This window comes from Triturus cristatus, chromosome 12, assembly GCF_964204655.1.
Source record: "Triturus cristatus chromosome 12, aTriCri1.1, whole genome shotgun sequence".
NCBI lineage: Eukaryota > Metazoa > Chordata > Amphibia > Caudata > Salamandridae > Triturus > Triturus cristatus.
Genome location: NC_140595.1, coordinates 771326651 through 771338683, shown reverse-complemented (window position 1 = coordinate 771338683; position 12033 = coordinate 771326651). Strand labels below are relative to the sequence as shown.

The 12033-nt window shown below is 41.2% G+C and overlaps 1 protein-coding gene across 7 annotated transcripts in view; it reads left to right on the top strand.

Moving 5' to 3' along the window:
* Nucleotides 1-12033, top strand: part of CHD3 (chromodomain helicase DNA binding protein 3) — a 1560957-nt gene that overhangs the window by 275254 nt on the left and 1273670 nt on the right. The gene's annotated exons all lie outside the window — the stretch shown is intronic.

Sequence of the window (12033 nt, the reverse complement as noted above, 5' to 3'; positions counted from 1 at the left end):
AAATGAGTTTGAAACTTCTTGATTTCACTTATGATGTGGAATATTTACCTGGGAAGAGGAATCAGGTAGCAGATTACCTGAGTAGATCACCACTACCATACAAATGTTTTGGACAAGCTGATTGGGATGATTTCAATGTGGCTGTTGTGTATGATAAAACTATTGCTATTTCCAAGGAAGAATGGGACACTGAATACTCGCAAGATGAAACATTGAAGAAAACTGCACACTTTATAACCAAAAGTTGGCCTAGTAAAAATGGTAATCAAGGTGATTTAAGAGCCTTTTTGGAAATTCAAAATGAACTTTCTATGGATAATTCAGGTTACATTTGCAGAGGAGAAAGGATCATTGTACCTACAACATTAAGATCTAGAGTTTTAGAATTAAATCATGAAGGTCATCTCAGCATTACTAAATTGAAAGCTAGATTAAAATTATCATATTGGTGGCCAGGGATCGACAGAGACACAGAGAAATTTGTCAAGGAATGTTTTATTTGTCAAGATTCTGATAAAACTCTACGTGTATTAAGACCTACACTTGGCACTGAACTCCTTCCTGATAGACCATGGGAGAACCTCAGCATTGATTGGTTAGGTCCTATTGATGATGAAGAGGGAAATCATAAGCATATTTTAGTTGTTATAGATGATTATTCGAAATGGCCAGAACTTGAAATTACTAAACATTTTGATACTAAACAAGTAATTACATTTTTAGAAAACATATTTTTACGTGAAGGGATTCCCAAGATCATTCGCAGTGATAATGGGCCACAATTTTCATCAGATAAATATAAACATTTTTTAGAAAGGAATGGAATTAGTGAGAAGAAAACTCCAGTATATAATCCAGCAGGAAATGGCATTGTAGAAAGATTTAATAGAGTCATTATGGGCAGCATACAGGCATCCTTGAAAGCTGGTAAATGTTGGGAAAAAAGAACTTTTTAGCACACTCTGGGCTTATAGAATCACTCCCACAGGGACGAGTTACAGTCCATTCAGAATATTACGTGGTAGAGAACCTTTTACTAAAGGCAATGTTGCGTGGTGTAATTTGAAAACATATGGGAAATGGTCACCTGCTTTAGTAAGAACCAATCTTAGAAAAAGGCATGATACCTGCAAAATTAATTTTGACAAAACCCACAGCACTTCTGATTGTAAATTAGAAGCTGGTGATTGGGTCAAAGTTAAACTAGGTATGGAAAGGTCAAAGCAAGTACTCGGCACCTTTACAAGTAATTCCTACTTACTCTAAATCAGCTAAATTGAGCGATGGTAAAATCTGGCACTACAATAGACTTTCAAAATATGTAAATTTTGATCATAATAGAAAATTGGAAAAATCTGTTTCCCCAATGAATTGGATGTGGGATGAAGTTACTAATCCTAGTGTTATTGATAGGAAAAATACCCATGTTCAATCTTCAAGTGCCATTTGCAATGGTGGAATTCAAGCTTCTTGTAGTTCTGGAAAAACAACACGGGCTGGCAGAGCAGTAATTATGCCAGCGAAGTATAGAAGCAATGTCATGCAAAAAGAAAGGAAGGAAGTGGTTCCTTTATAACATTATAACATTCATGCATGTATCTTTTTTGTAATATGTATATTATATTTTACTCAATGCATTTATCCTTAGGCTAATGTATATTGTTTTCTGTTATTCTGTTCTTGTTCTATTTTGTTATCAGTTTTATTGTTTTGGTAAAGGAAGGAGATGTGGTATCTCAGCTATTACTGTGACCATTGCTATGGTTACTTTTGCTAGATACCTATGTGCTGTTCTGGATTGTCAGTAGAGAGAGTCAGTTAAAGAGTGGTCTTGCTGGCTATCAGATATACCTGCTTACTCCTAATAAACTTCTCATCTTTACTTGATATCCTGGTGGAGTCATCATTACAGGTCACATATGATGCACAACTTCCTGTGTTCCCGGGAATATTTAAGGAGGTCTGGTGTCCGCTTTTGCATTTAGGAGTAGTATTAAAGGAAGGGCAAATATAAAGGGGTAAGACAAACAAAAGAAGGTAAGAGGTGGGGGTAGAAGTTAGATGAAGAGTACAGCAGAGAGAGGAAATGTGAACATAAGGAGAACTGCAAGAAAGTGCAAGATGCTGAAAGAAAGGGAGACCGGGAAGGATAGATATCCATGCAAGGGCAGAACTGATGAGAGAAGAGTCTGGGTTGAGTGCTGAGGTACAAAAACATTACATGTAAAAGAGAGGAATATAAGAATGACAGAATCCACTCAGTAATGTAAGGCTTGTGGAGAGTAAAAATGAAGAGACTTGTGTAAGCAACACAGGAGCAGTGATGTAACACGAAATGATGCCTAACCAGAGTGTTACGAGAATTGCCAGAGTTTCCCATATCTCACAGATATTCATTTGCCCTGTGTTGAATGGGGGCCTCCTAGTGGACTAGGGTCCCCTGAAGTGTTGGCAGCCCATTAGCTTCTTAGGGGTTGAAGGGGCCTGTGTTATGCCCCTGCAGAAAGTTGAAGCAAGGTAAGAGGGGTGGAGAACTGTAATGAATAGAGCAGCATATGTAAGGATGAGGTCAATGTTGGAGGGGCAGAACCAGCAAAAGGAGGGTAGAGGTGAGAAGGAGATGAAACAAAGAGTAGAGCATGGAGGGGAGATGTGGACGTAAAAGGGGCAGAACCAGTGAAAAAAGATGAGGCTGAAGTGAAAGATGAAGGGTAAAATGCAGTTCTTGGATAGGAGAGGTAAACTATCAGGAGACCTTAAATGGCGAGTGGAGGGAATGTTGAGGGGTGGATATAAGAGGGCAGGACCTTGAAGAGCGGGTAATAGGCTAGGCGAGGTATGCAGGAAAAAGGTAGATGTTAAAGAGGTAGAACCAGCTAGATAAGGTTATAGGCTGGCGAGACATGAGAGGTGAAGTGTTTAGCAAGGAGGTGAGAAGGCAGAAGCAGTGAGAAAGGTAGGATACAGTAGGAGACATGATATGAAGAATAGAGCTTGGAAGGGAGATGTGGATGTAAGAGAGGTACAGTGAGGCAAGGTAAGACGCTGGGGCGGGTTAAAGAGGAGAGGTGGATGTAAAAGGGACAAACCAGCAATAAAAGTTAGGAGGCTAGAGAGAGAGATGAGAGGTAATAAACAGTACATGGATGGAAGATATAGATGTAAAAGAATCAGACCTATTAGGAGACCTTAAGCAGAGAAGAGAAAGAGAATGGTGAGAGGTGAATGTAGAAAAGCAGAATCACTGAGAAAGGTAAGAGGGAGGAGGAGAGATGTGGTGAGGAGTAAGAGTGGGAAAAAGATGTGGATATATGAGGGCCCGAATCAGAAAGTGAATGTGACGAAGCCGGGGAAAGGGGAGAGATGTAGGTTAGAGGGGCAGGATCCACATGATACGATTAGAGGCTTGGGAAGAGGTGATAAGTACAGTACATTAAGAGTACAGCATAAGGGGGAGAGGTGATGAGAAGAGAGAGGTGAAGAGTAGGGCAGGTAACAGAGATATGTATGTTAGAGGGGCAGGACCAGAAAGAGAAGGTGAGAGGCTGGTTGGAATAATGAGAGTTTAAAGGTAGAGCATGGAAGAGATAGAGGGATTTAAGAGTGGCAGAACCAGAGAGAGAATGTACAAGGTTCGGATAAATGAGACGTTGAGAGATGAGCATTTCGTTTGAGGTGGATGTAAGGGGGTCGAACGAGCAAGAGAAGGTAATAAACTGGGCAAGAGGTGATGTGGAAAGAACAGCATAGAGAGGAGTGGTAGATTTAAGTAGGCAGAATCAGTAAAAAAACAATAAGAGGGTGGAGGAGAAGTAGAAACGTCTTTGAACTTGTGTGCTGCTACATACATTTAGCCTTCTGACTCTAATTGCAATTCACGGCCTAAATCATTTCCATGTAAAAAAAATTGGCTCAGTTTTGCGATGTGTGTCTTCCTTTTCAAAAGATTTTGATCTTGAACCATCCTTCATGTGCATGCAGAATTTCAGCCTGCTCTGTTTGCACTCTTATTCCTCTGAATCTTTTAAGAAATCAAGCTCCCAGTGGACCCTTGTCTTCCCATGTCCTGATTGGACATGTAGAGATCAAAACTCCTGCCCTGCTGCTTGGCCTCAAAAGATGTTGGTGGGGATACCCCAGGTCCACTTGGAAACGTCAACCCAGCCTGACAAATCATACTTCCCTACAAGATAGTGCAGGCCTAATGCCTTGGAGTAAGGCCTGTGGGCGAGCAGACCCTGATGCATGAGATGGATTGTATGCAGGGGAGTTATAGGCCTCAGCCCCAGTGTTGACAGAGGCTGGATCCTTCCACCTTTTTTAGTACTGTCACGTAGATCGTACCATGCTGCTTGAGTCTCCCTATACTGACCTAGCAACCTCCCTGCGGTGTGGCTGAGATCATGAAGAGTGGAGGCTTGCTCTGATACTGCTAACCTCATCTGGACACAGGAGTTGAGACTGCACAATAGGGCCGACATGAGTGCCAGGCCAGCCTGGACGTTGTTACTCTGCCTTGGAATTTTAATCCTCCACTAATCTGGAAACAATTGGTGCATCAGAGTAAAAATATCAGTTTTAGAGAGACCTAGGCATAGCTTTTTCATTCAATTAGATTGATGTATTGTAATTCCACATAACAGAGCTTTAAAATATTTGTACATATTTTATTAGGGTTTTGATATGGATTGTTAGCCATTTTACAGATATCCACACTAGATAAGTAGTTTGTTACAAAGCTGTTTCAACAATGCCAGAAAATGAATGGTCAATTGAAGTCACTTCCTATGATGTCGCTTCCTGTGAAATTACATATTATGCAAATTAGAGGGATCTCGCAGGTTCCCGTTCTGCCCAGGGCCTGACAAATCCTAGAAACGGCCCTGCTTGGTAGACACCACTTAAAAAGGTTCCACATTGAATGGAGAATCAGATTATCTTTTCTGCATCTGTTGTGCGAGCACTCGTTCTCCTTTCCTAAAGATAATGTTCTTTGCACGTCGTCTTTGGTTAGCATATGTTTTCATCTTTTGTTTGTTCACCAAGTCTTTCTCATGAATTGCATTCTCATTGCTCTTACTCTGATTGGTCCATTGAGGCTACTTGATATTCATTGCTCCCCCAAACATTAATGGCGCAGGACTTTCACCTGTGGCCGAGTGGGGTCTCGAACGATAAGCTCTCAAGGTAGACTTCAATGCAGTTTTCAAATCGAGATTCTCAAGATTAGCACACTACACTACTTTCTTTAGTGTACTCATAAACCGCTCAACAAGTACATTGGCCTGCGGCCACAAAGGTGTACTCTTCTGATGCTTTATATTCAAATGCGCCAAGAAATCTTTAAACTCTCGACTGTTGAAAGGAGGGCCATCGTCAGACTTCACGATGCCTGGAACACACCATGTCGCAAAGATACCATCTAGTCTTTCAATGTCTCGCTCTTGAGTTGTAGATGAAAAATCTTCAATTAATGGAAATCCTAAACACTCGTCCGTAAACACCAGCAGGGGATGTCCATTGTCGAGTGGACCGAAAAATTCAAGGACTATTTTCTCCCAGGCATGCTTTGAGAGTTCTGACATGCTCAAGTTATGTTGAGTAGATTTTGTAGAAAAGCAGTTGCATAGATGATAGGCCTTTAATTCCTTTTCAACCCGGATAAAGAAACCAAACACTGTCTTGGAGAGCTTGTTTTGTGGCAACAATTCGACTATCTTCTGTCGTAGGCCCTCCAAATCAGAATTCTCGACCCTGGTAGGATAACTCCTTCCTGAGTTCTAGACAGTTCATCCTTGACATTTTTGTATTTGTAATATTGACCATCACTGGTGAGTGGTCGAGGGTGTTTGTTCTACAACTGATGTGTAATTATATACTTCCGCTTTAATATGTCACTATCACAGCTCATGGTAATGATAATCTGGGCTAATGAAACAGCAGCAAGTGGGTTTAATTTTGCAATGAAATTGATATAGACCTCAGCCATCTTGGGGAGAGTAGCATGACCTTGTATAAGGGTTCTGATCTTTCCCTGGATGATGCACACTGTTGTTGTTATACTCCTGTAACCGTAGTACCCATCGTTCAATACTAGGAGACATTTTGGGGAACATGCATCAAGGTATTTTGTGATTGCAAACAGAGCAATTCGGAAATAATTGGCCATTTGCGATCGCAAAATGGCCTTTTGCAGTGCATGAAAGTAATTGGGATTCGCAAGTTAGGTAAACGCAATTTCTTGCGATTACCTAAATTGCAAATTCAAATGGGGAATCGCAATTTGCGATTCCCTAATGCATATGCAAGAAGCCTTCCCTAAATGCGATCTGTGCATTTGGGAAACGCTAATTAGCATCAACTTCAAGTTGATGCTAATATAGGCATACTTTGAAAAATGCACAAAACATCATTTTCAAAGTGCCATGTGGCGCACACATGCCCCTAGGGCATGTGTGTGCCTTACATGTGCACCTTTTTCTGTTAGGGAGGCCTAGGCCCCTGGGCACCCTTGCCTTTACATTACCTAATTTGTGATTACCAATTAGGTAATTGCAATTTAGGCAATGCAAGACCATTCCCACCTATGGGCCTTGAGGCAGATAGGATAGAATTGAGTCGCAATAGCATATAGCGATTCCCAAATTGCGTTTTCGATTCTTAAGGAATCGCAATTAGAGATTTGCTATTTGCTGTTTTGTATGGTGCTTCGCATTTTTCGATTACCAAATAGCGATTTCTTAAAAATCGCTATTTGGTAATCACAAAAATGAAGTTTGATGCATATTCCCCTTTGACCTTTGGGTTGCTAAATGTAGTCAGTAAAGCTTGATGATCCGTTACTAGTGTGAAAGGCTTTCCGTACAGGAAGTCATGGAAATGTTCACAAGCCCATGCCACAGCTAAACTTTCTTTTTCAGGTTGGGAGTAAGCACGTTCTGTTTGAGACAAACTTCTACTTGTGCATGCCTCAATATGCATTTGAGTGTCCGCTGTGCTGTGCAATGATAGCCCCTAATCCGACGGGGCTAGCATCAACAACAACCTCTGTGTTAAGCTTATGATTGAATGATGCCAATTCCATAGCATTCTCAATGGCTTGTTATTCTTTCAAAACTTTTCTCACATTCATGTGACCAATTAAATGAAGCATTCTTTTTCATTAAGTCTCTCAACGGAGCACTTTCAGTGGCAAAGTCTTTTAGGGATCTGGAACAGTAGCTGGCCATGCCAAGAAATGAATGCATCATAGAAACATCTTGTGGGGGATCAGCATTTGACAGAGCTTGTACTTTTGCAGGATCTGGCGTCATACCCCCCCATCACAAAAGATATGGCCAAAGATTTTTAGCTTTGTCTATTGAACTCACACTTTTCTGCATTCAAGTAAAACCTGCTTCAGCAAACAAAGGACATACTAGTGTAAAAGATTTATCATGTTCTTTTTATGTAGCTCCGAAAACCAATATGTCATTGCTGTAATTGAACGCTTTCGTGGCAGGCTGTATGATACAGCGAATTACGTCTTCAAACAGTTTGGCAGCAGATGACAAACTGAAACATAGTCTTTTGTATCGAAACAGACCAACATGTGTAGAAAAGGATGTAATGTACCTGCAATTTTCTTCAAGTTCTTAATGATCATAACCTTTATTTAGATCAAGGCTAGAGGAGACCTTTGCACCATTTCTTTGCGTTATCATGTCAGCAATATGTGGACCTGGAGGTCATTCTCGTTCAATTGCCTTGTTTGCCCCATGCATGTCAACGCATATGCGTACAGCTCCTTCACTGTCCTTTTTAGACACTACCACCATGGGAGAAACACATGGCGTTGGACTAGTTGAACGCTCAATAATGTAATGCTTAAGTCTCAATTCAAGTTTTTTTTCAACAGCTTTCTGCAAATGAAAAGCAATTGATCTATGTCTTTGAGCAACAGGGCAGACGTCCTCATTATTATACAACTGTACTTTCATAGTCTTAAATTTTCCCAAATCATGAAATAACAAGGGAACTGACTTACTATTTCGTGGCGGGCACTGATCTTATAATTCATGGAAACCAGTCCCATATCAGCATCTGCGCTAAAACTGAGTAGACAAGCACTGGATGTGGTGCCCTAAAGCACATGGATGGGTGCCTGTACCTTTGTTTTCTTGTGTTTCGTTGTTTCTACAAATTAACCTTGACTCTTAAAGGGCATCGATGCAGCCCATGTATACACTTTGGTTTTTGGTGGCGTAAGTTGCAGAAATGGAGATAATTCATTGTATTTCTCCTCAGGCATAATGTTTATCGATGCACCACTGTCGATAATGAAAGCTATCGACCAACCATTTACTTTCAGTGTAATCTTCAGATAATATTTGAGCGACTTTGGTGCTTTGGTATGTCGATCTTTCTTTGACTGACATTCTTCTTCACAAGCGGCCAAACCAATATGCGCACGCTTTTCTGAGGTAAGCATCGACATGGCACGGTCATTTTCATCACTTTCACTTGATACCAAAGAACTGCTTGATGATGATTTTGATTGCGATCAATGTTGTTCAGTGTTGATTTGTCTCAACTGATGTCGCCAACTGGCCTTGTGGGTTTGCATTGAACGTTGCTTCTGGAATGTTCTGGCGTCCACTTTCTTTTACCTTTGCTTTGCAAGCCATTTCAGAATGGTTCTTCTTCTCACAGCCTTTGCATACCTGTCTAAGAGCGGGACATTTACTTTCGTTTGGAAACTAAATTCCACATCTAAAACATAACGTCTTTTTACATGTAGACATCACTTTGTGTCCTTTGGTCTTTTGTTTTGGCTTACATTTTACACTCATGACCGATTCATTCTGGACACTTCCAGTCCCCATGTCAGCAGCTTGTCTATCAGCACTCTCTTCAGTTCTGGCAGCCATTAACACTCACTCCTGACTAAGAGTTTCTGTCAGCACTGGTCGTCTGAATAAATCTGACAAGCATCCGTCAATAACTCTCAGACACATAGCTTCTTCATTATTAAACTCATTGAACTTACAAAGTCTGATGAGTGTGTTGAGTCTGTACACAAATTCATCAATGGGTTCACCAACTTTCTGACATTCTTGGTTGAAGATGTATCATTCGTACTCAACCTTTGGCATTGGATTAAACTTGAGATTCAACATTTCGTTAATCTGATGATATGTGAATTCTATATCAGTTCACAGCTATTTCTTTGAATTCTTTTACACCATCACCAGCAAGAGTTTTGAGATACTTGATAATCTTTTTATCATCAGTGCATCAATGAAATCATAAAATGTCTCTATCCAAGCAGTCCATCTATCGCCAATATTTAGATCTTTGGTGGTATCGAACAGTGGTGGTTGTTTCAGTAAACCAGCAGCATTGCAACCATTTCTGGAAATGGTTGATATTGAGGGGGAAGCTCTGTCCGGCTCCCTCGACGGTTCATATTGAATCCGTTTGTGTGAGCTATCTCTAAGGCCTTGAGATGTGCAGGCCTCTGGATCTTCCTTGATGACTTTTGCAGTGACGGCCTCAGTCTTTGCCTCCATTGGAAAAACTACCTTTCAGTTTTCCAAAGATATCTGCGACCATTCTGATTGCCGCCCACTGGTATGTTCCTCTTCCGACCGTCTTCATGGTCCTTCAGTCGGGTTGAGAGAACCCACTAGTGTTGAAGGCACTACCCCGGTGCTTTCCCTGGATTGTGGCACCTGGCACTGGGGTTGGATCGACTCACTTTACTCAAATTCTGGTGAATAAATAACGGTTTTATTCTTTGACTTGTCTTCGCGTGCACTTTGTCTTCACCACTTTCAAATTGTAGCGTTATTTTGCAACTTGTGATTATTAATAGCTGCTCTTTGTGAACTTGGCTGTATCTGCCTTTAGCGTTAACACTCTGTATTATGTATGACTGTATATTATGTAGCAGCACGGTACATTATGTGCAATCTGACCAGCAGGTTTGCGATCACCGATACATAGATTTCTGAGCAATACTTTTATTGTTTTCAGCTTCTTTACAGCGGCATGAGTTGCACTTTGACTCCACATGTGTTAAGCACTGATTCCATACTTCAAATGCAACACATGTGGCATGCATGAGCAGTTTGCTTGGACCATGGCAAACTCTCTGGGAGAGCACTGTCGAGCTTCGGGTTACTCATCCCTTAACTTTTAACCAGTTTTAGCATCCTCCCCAGCCTAGGTAACTACCAATGACTACACCACACACGGAGCTTTGTTTTACACGTCTTAATTTGTCTGCGTGTAACTGCGAACCCAACATTCTAAACCAGCCATCAATGCATTCCTCTCTAACATTTAAGTCACAGTTCTATGCAGTCCCTCAGGATCCTAAAGGGTTCCATCATTTCTATCTCAACAAAACACCACATGTGCTCAGTGTATTCTGAATACTACTTCGATGCTTTCTGAAGCTTGCCTGGCACTGTAAAATAATTAAACAAAAAAATTACATCATATACATTTTAAATGTATCCCAAAATACATAACAATAATTAAAAAACACATTTAAAATCAACTATATTTCTGCAAACTATATTAATAACTTATTTTAAAAGTCAATATTGCTTACCTTAAAATCTATATTCTTGACAACTATATTATTACTGACGATATTTTCATGCCACAATATTTTTGACTAGATATTTTTGCAAGTCGATATTTTGTACTCTATATTTTGTTTCAGCCCATAAGGGATGCATACCCCCTGTAGTTAGTCTGGAGCCAGGGCAGGGTAGACATGTTACCTGTGCACTTCAAAGTCATGCCTCTAGAAGCTTCTCCTCACTTCTAAGGCACAACTGTGTATAAATACTGGACCTCAGGCACCACCTTTACACTTCTGGATCTCTGCATTCTCTGCCAGGTAAAAGGACTGCTCTGCTGCTACAAGGACTGTCACTCCGCTAGACTGCTCTGCTGCCCTCTTGTCTGGGAAGACGAACTGGACCTGCAAGTTTATCTTTAACCCAGGACACCACAGTGACTCCAAGGGCTAGTCTGCTGGCCTCCTGATCTGAGATTCAGGGACATGAAAGAATCTTCGACCAGCTCCTGGACCCAGCTGTAGCAATTTCCTGACCCCCAAGTGGTGCACCTCAGGTCCTTGACTCTTGGTGGATCAGCATGCTCAAATCCAGCTTTTGAACTGTTTGTGACCGCGAATGGGCCCGTACGCACAAAGATCATGCTGCTTGCACTGGAAATCAGCGCAAACTGCCGCCATCCCGTCACTTCACACCACCGCATCGACAGCTCGCATGGGACCGTCAATGTGAAGCACTAGTACGCCTGGCCTGTTCTTCGTGCCACAGCGGCTGACAACCATGTGTCACATTCTCCTTGCTCTACACAACCCTCTACAACGTGAACGGGAATCTTGGCACACAACCTTAGAAGGTACATTTTCAGATGGACTAATCTGGGACTGTATCTGACATGCGCTCCATCGCAGATAGCCGGAACTTTTAACTTTGACCACAGTCCAGCGTGACCAGATAGCCACTTTCTGCTTTTATGTGATTTTATTTGCAGTTTATTCTTTAAACATTCCTAACTTTGGGTCTACTTACTTGATTTTTGTTATTTTGTATTTGTGTTTTTTAATTGAATTCAGCTCTATTGTTCTAACCTGGTAGAGATCTTTTTGTGTGGTGTTTCCACTGTTTTACTTTTTGAAGTGTTGCACAAATACTTTACACATTGCTTCTAAGTTAAACCTGACTGTGCTGTGCCAGGCTACCAGGGGGTTGAGCACAGGTTGACTCGGGTTTGCTTGTGCCTTACTCCTTACAAGGATTGAGGTTGCTGCTTGACCAGGGCTCACACCCCAGTCAACCAGTAACCTCATTTCTTACAGTGCTTAATCATCAATTACACAAAAATAAGAGATTACGAGATATAAGTAGCTATTCATTCTATTGGTCCTACTTAGGATCCCATTCCACCCTCTGTATGATTATGATATCCTGTATAATACTTGCTACAAAGAGATAAATAACTCCC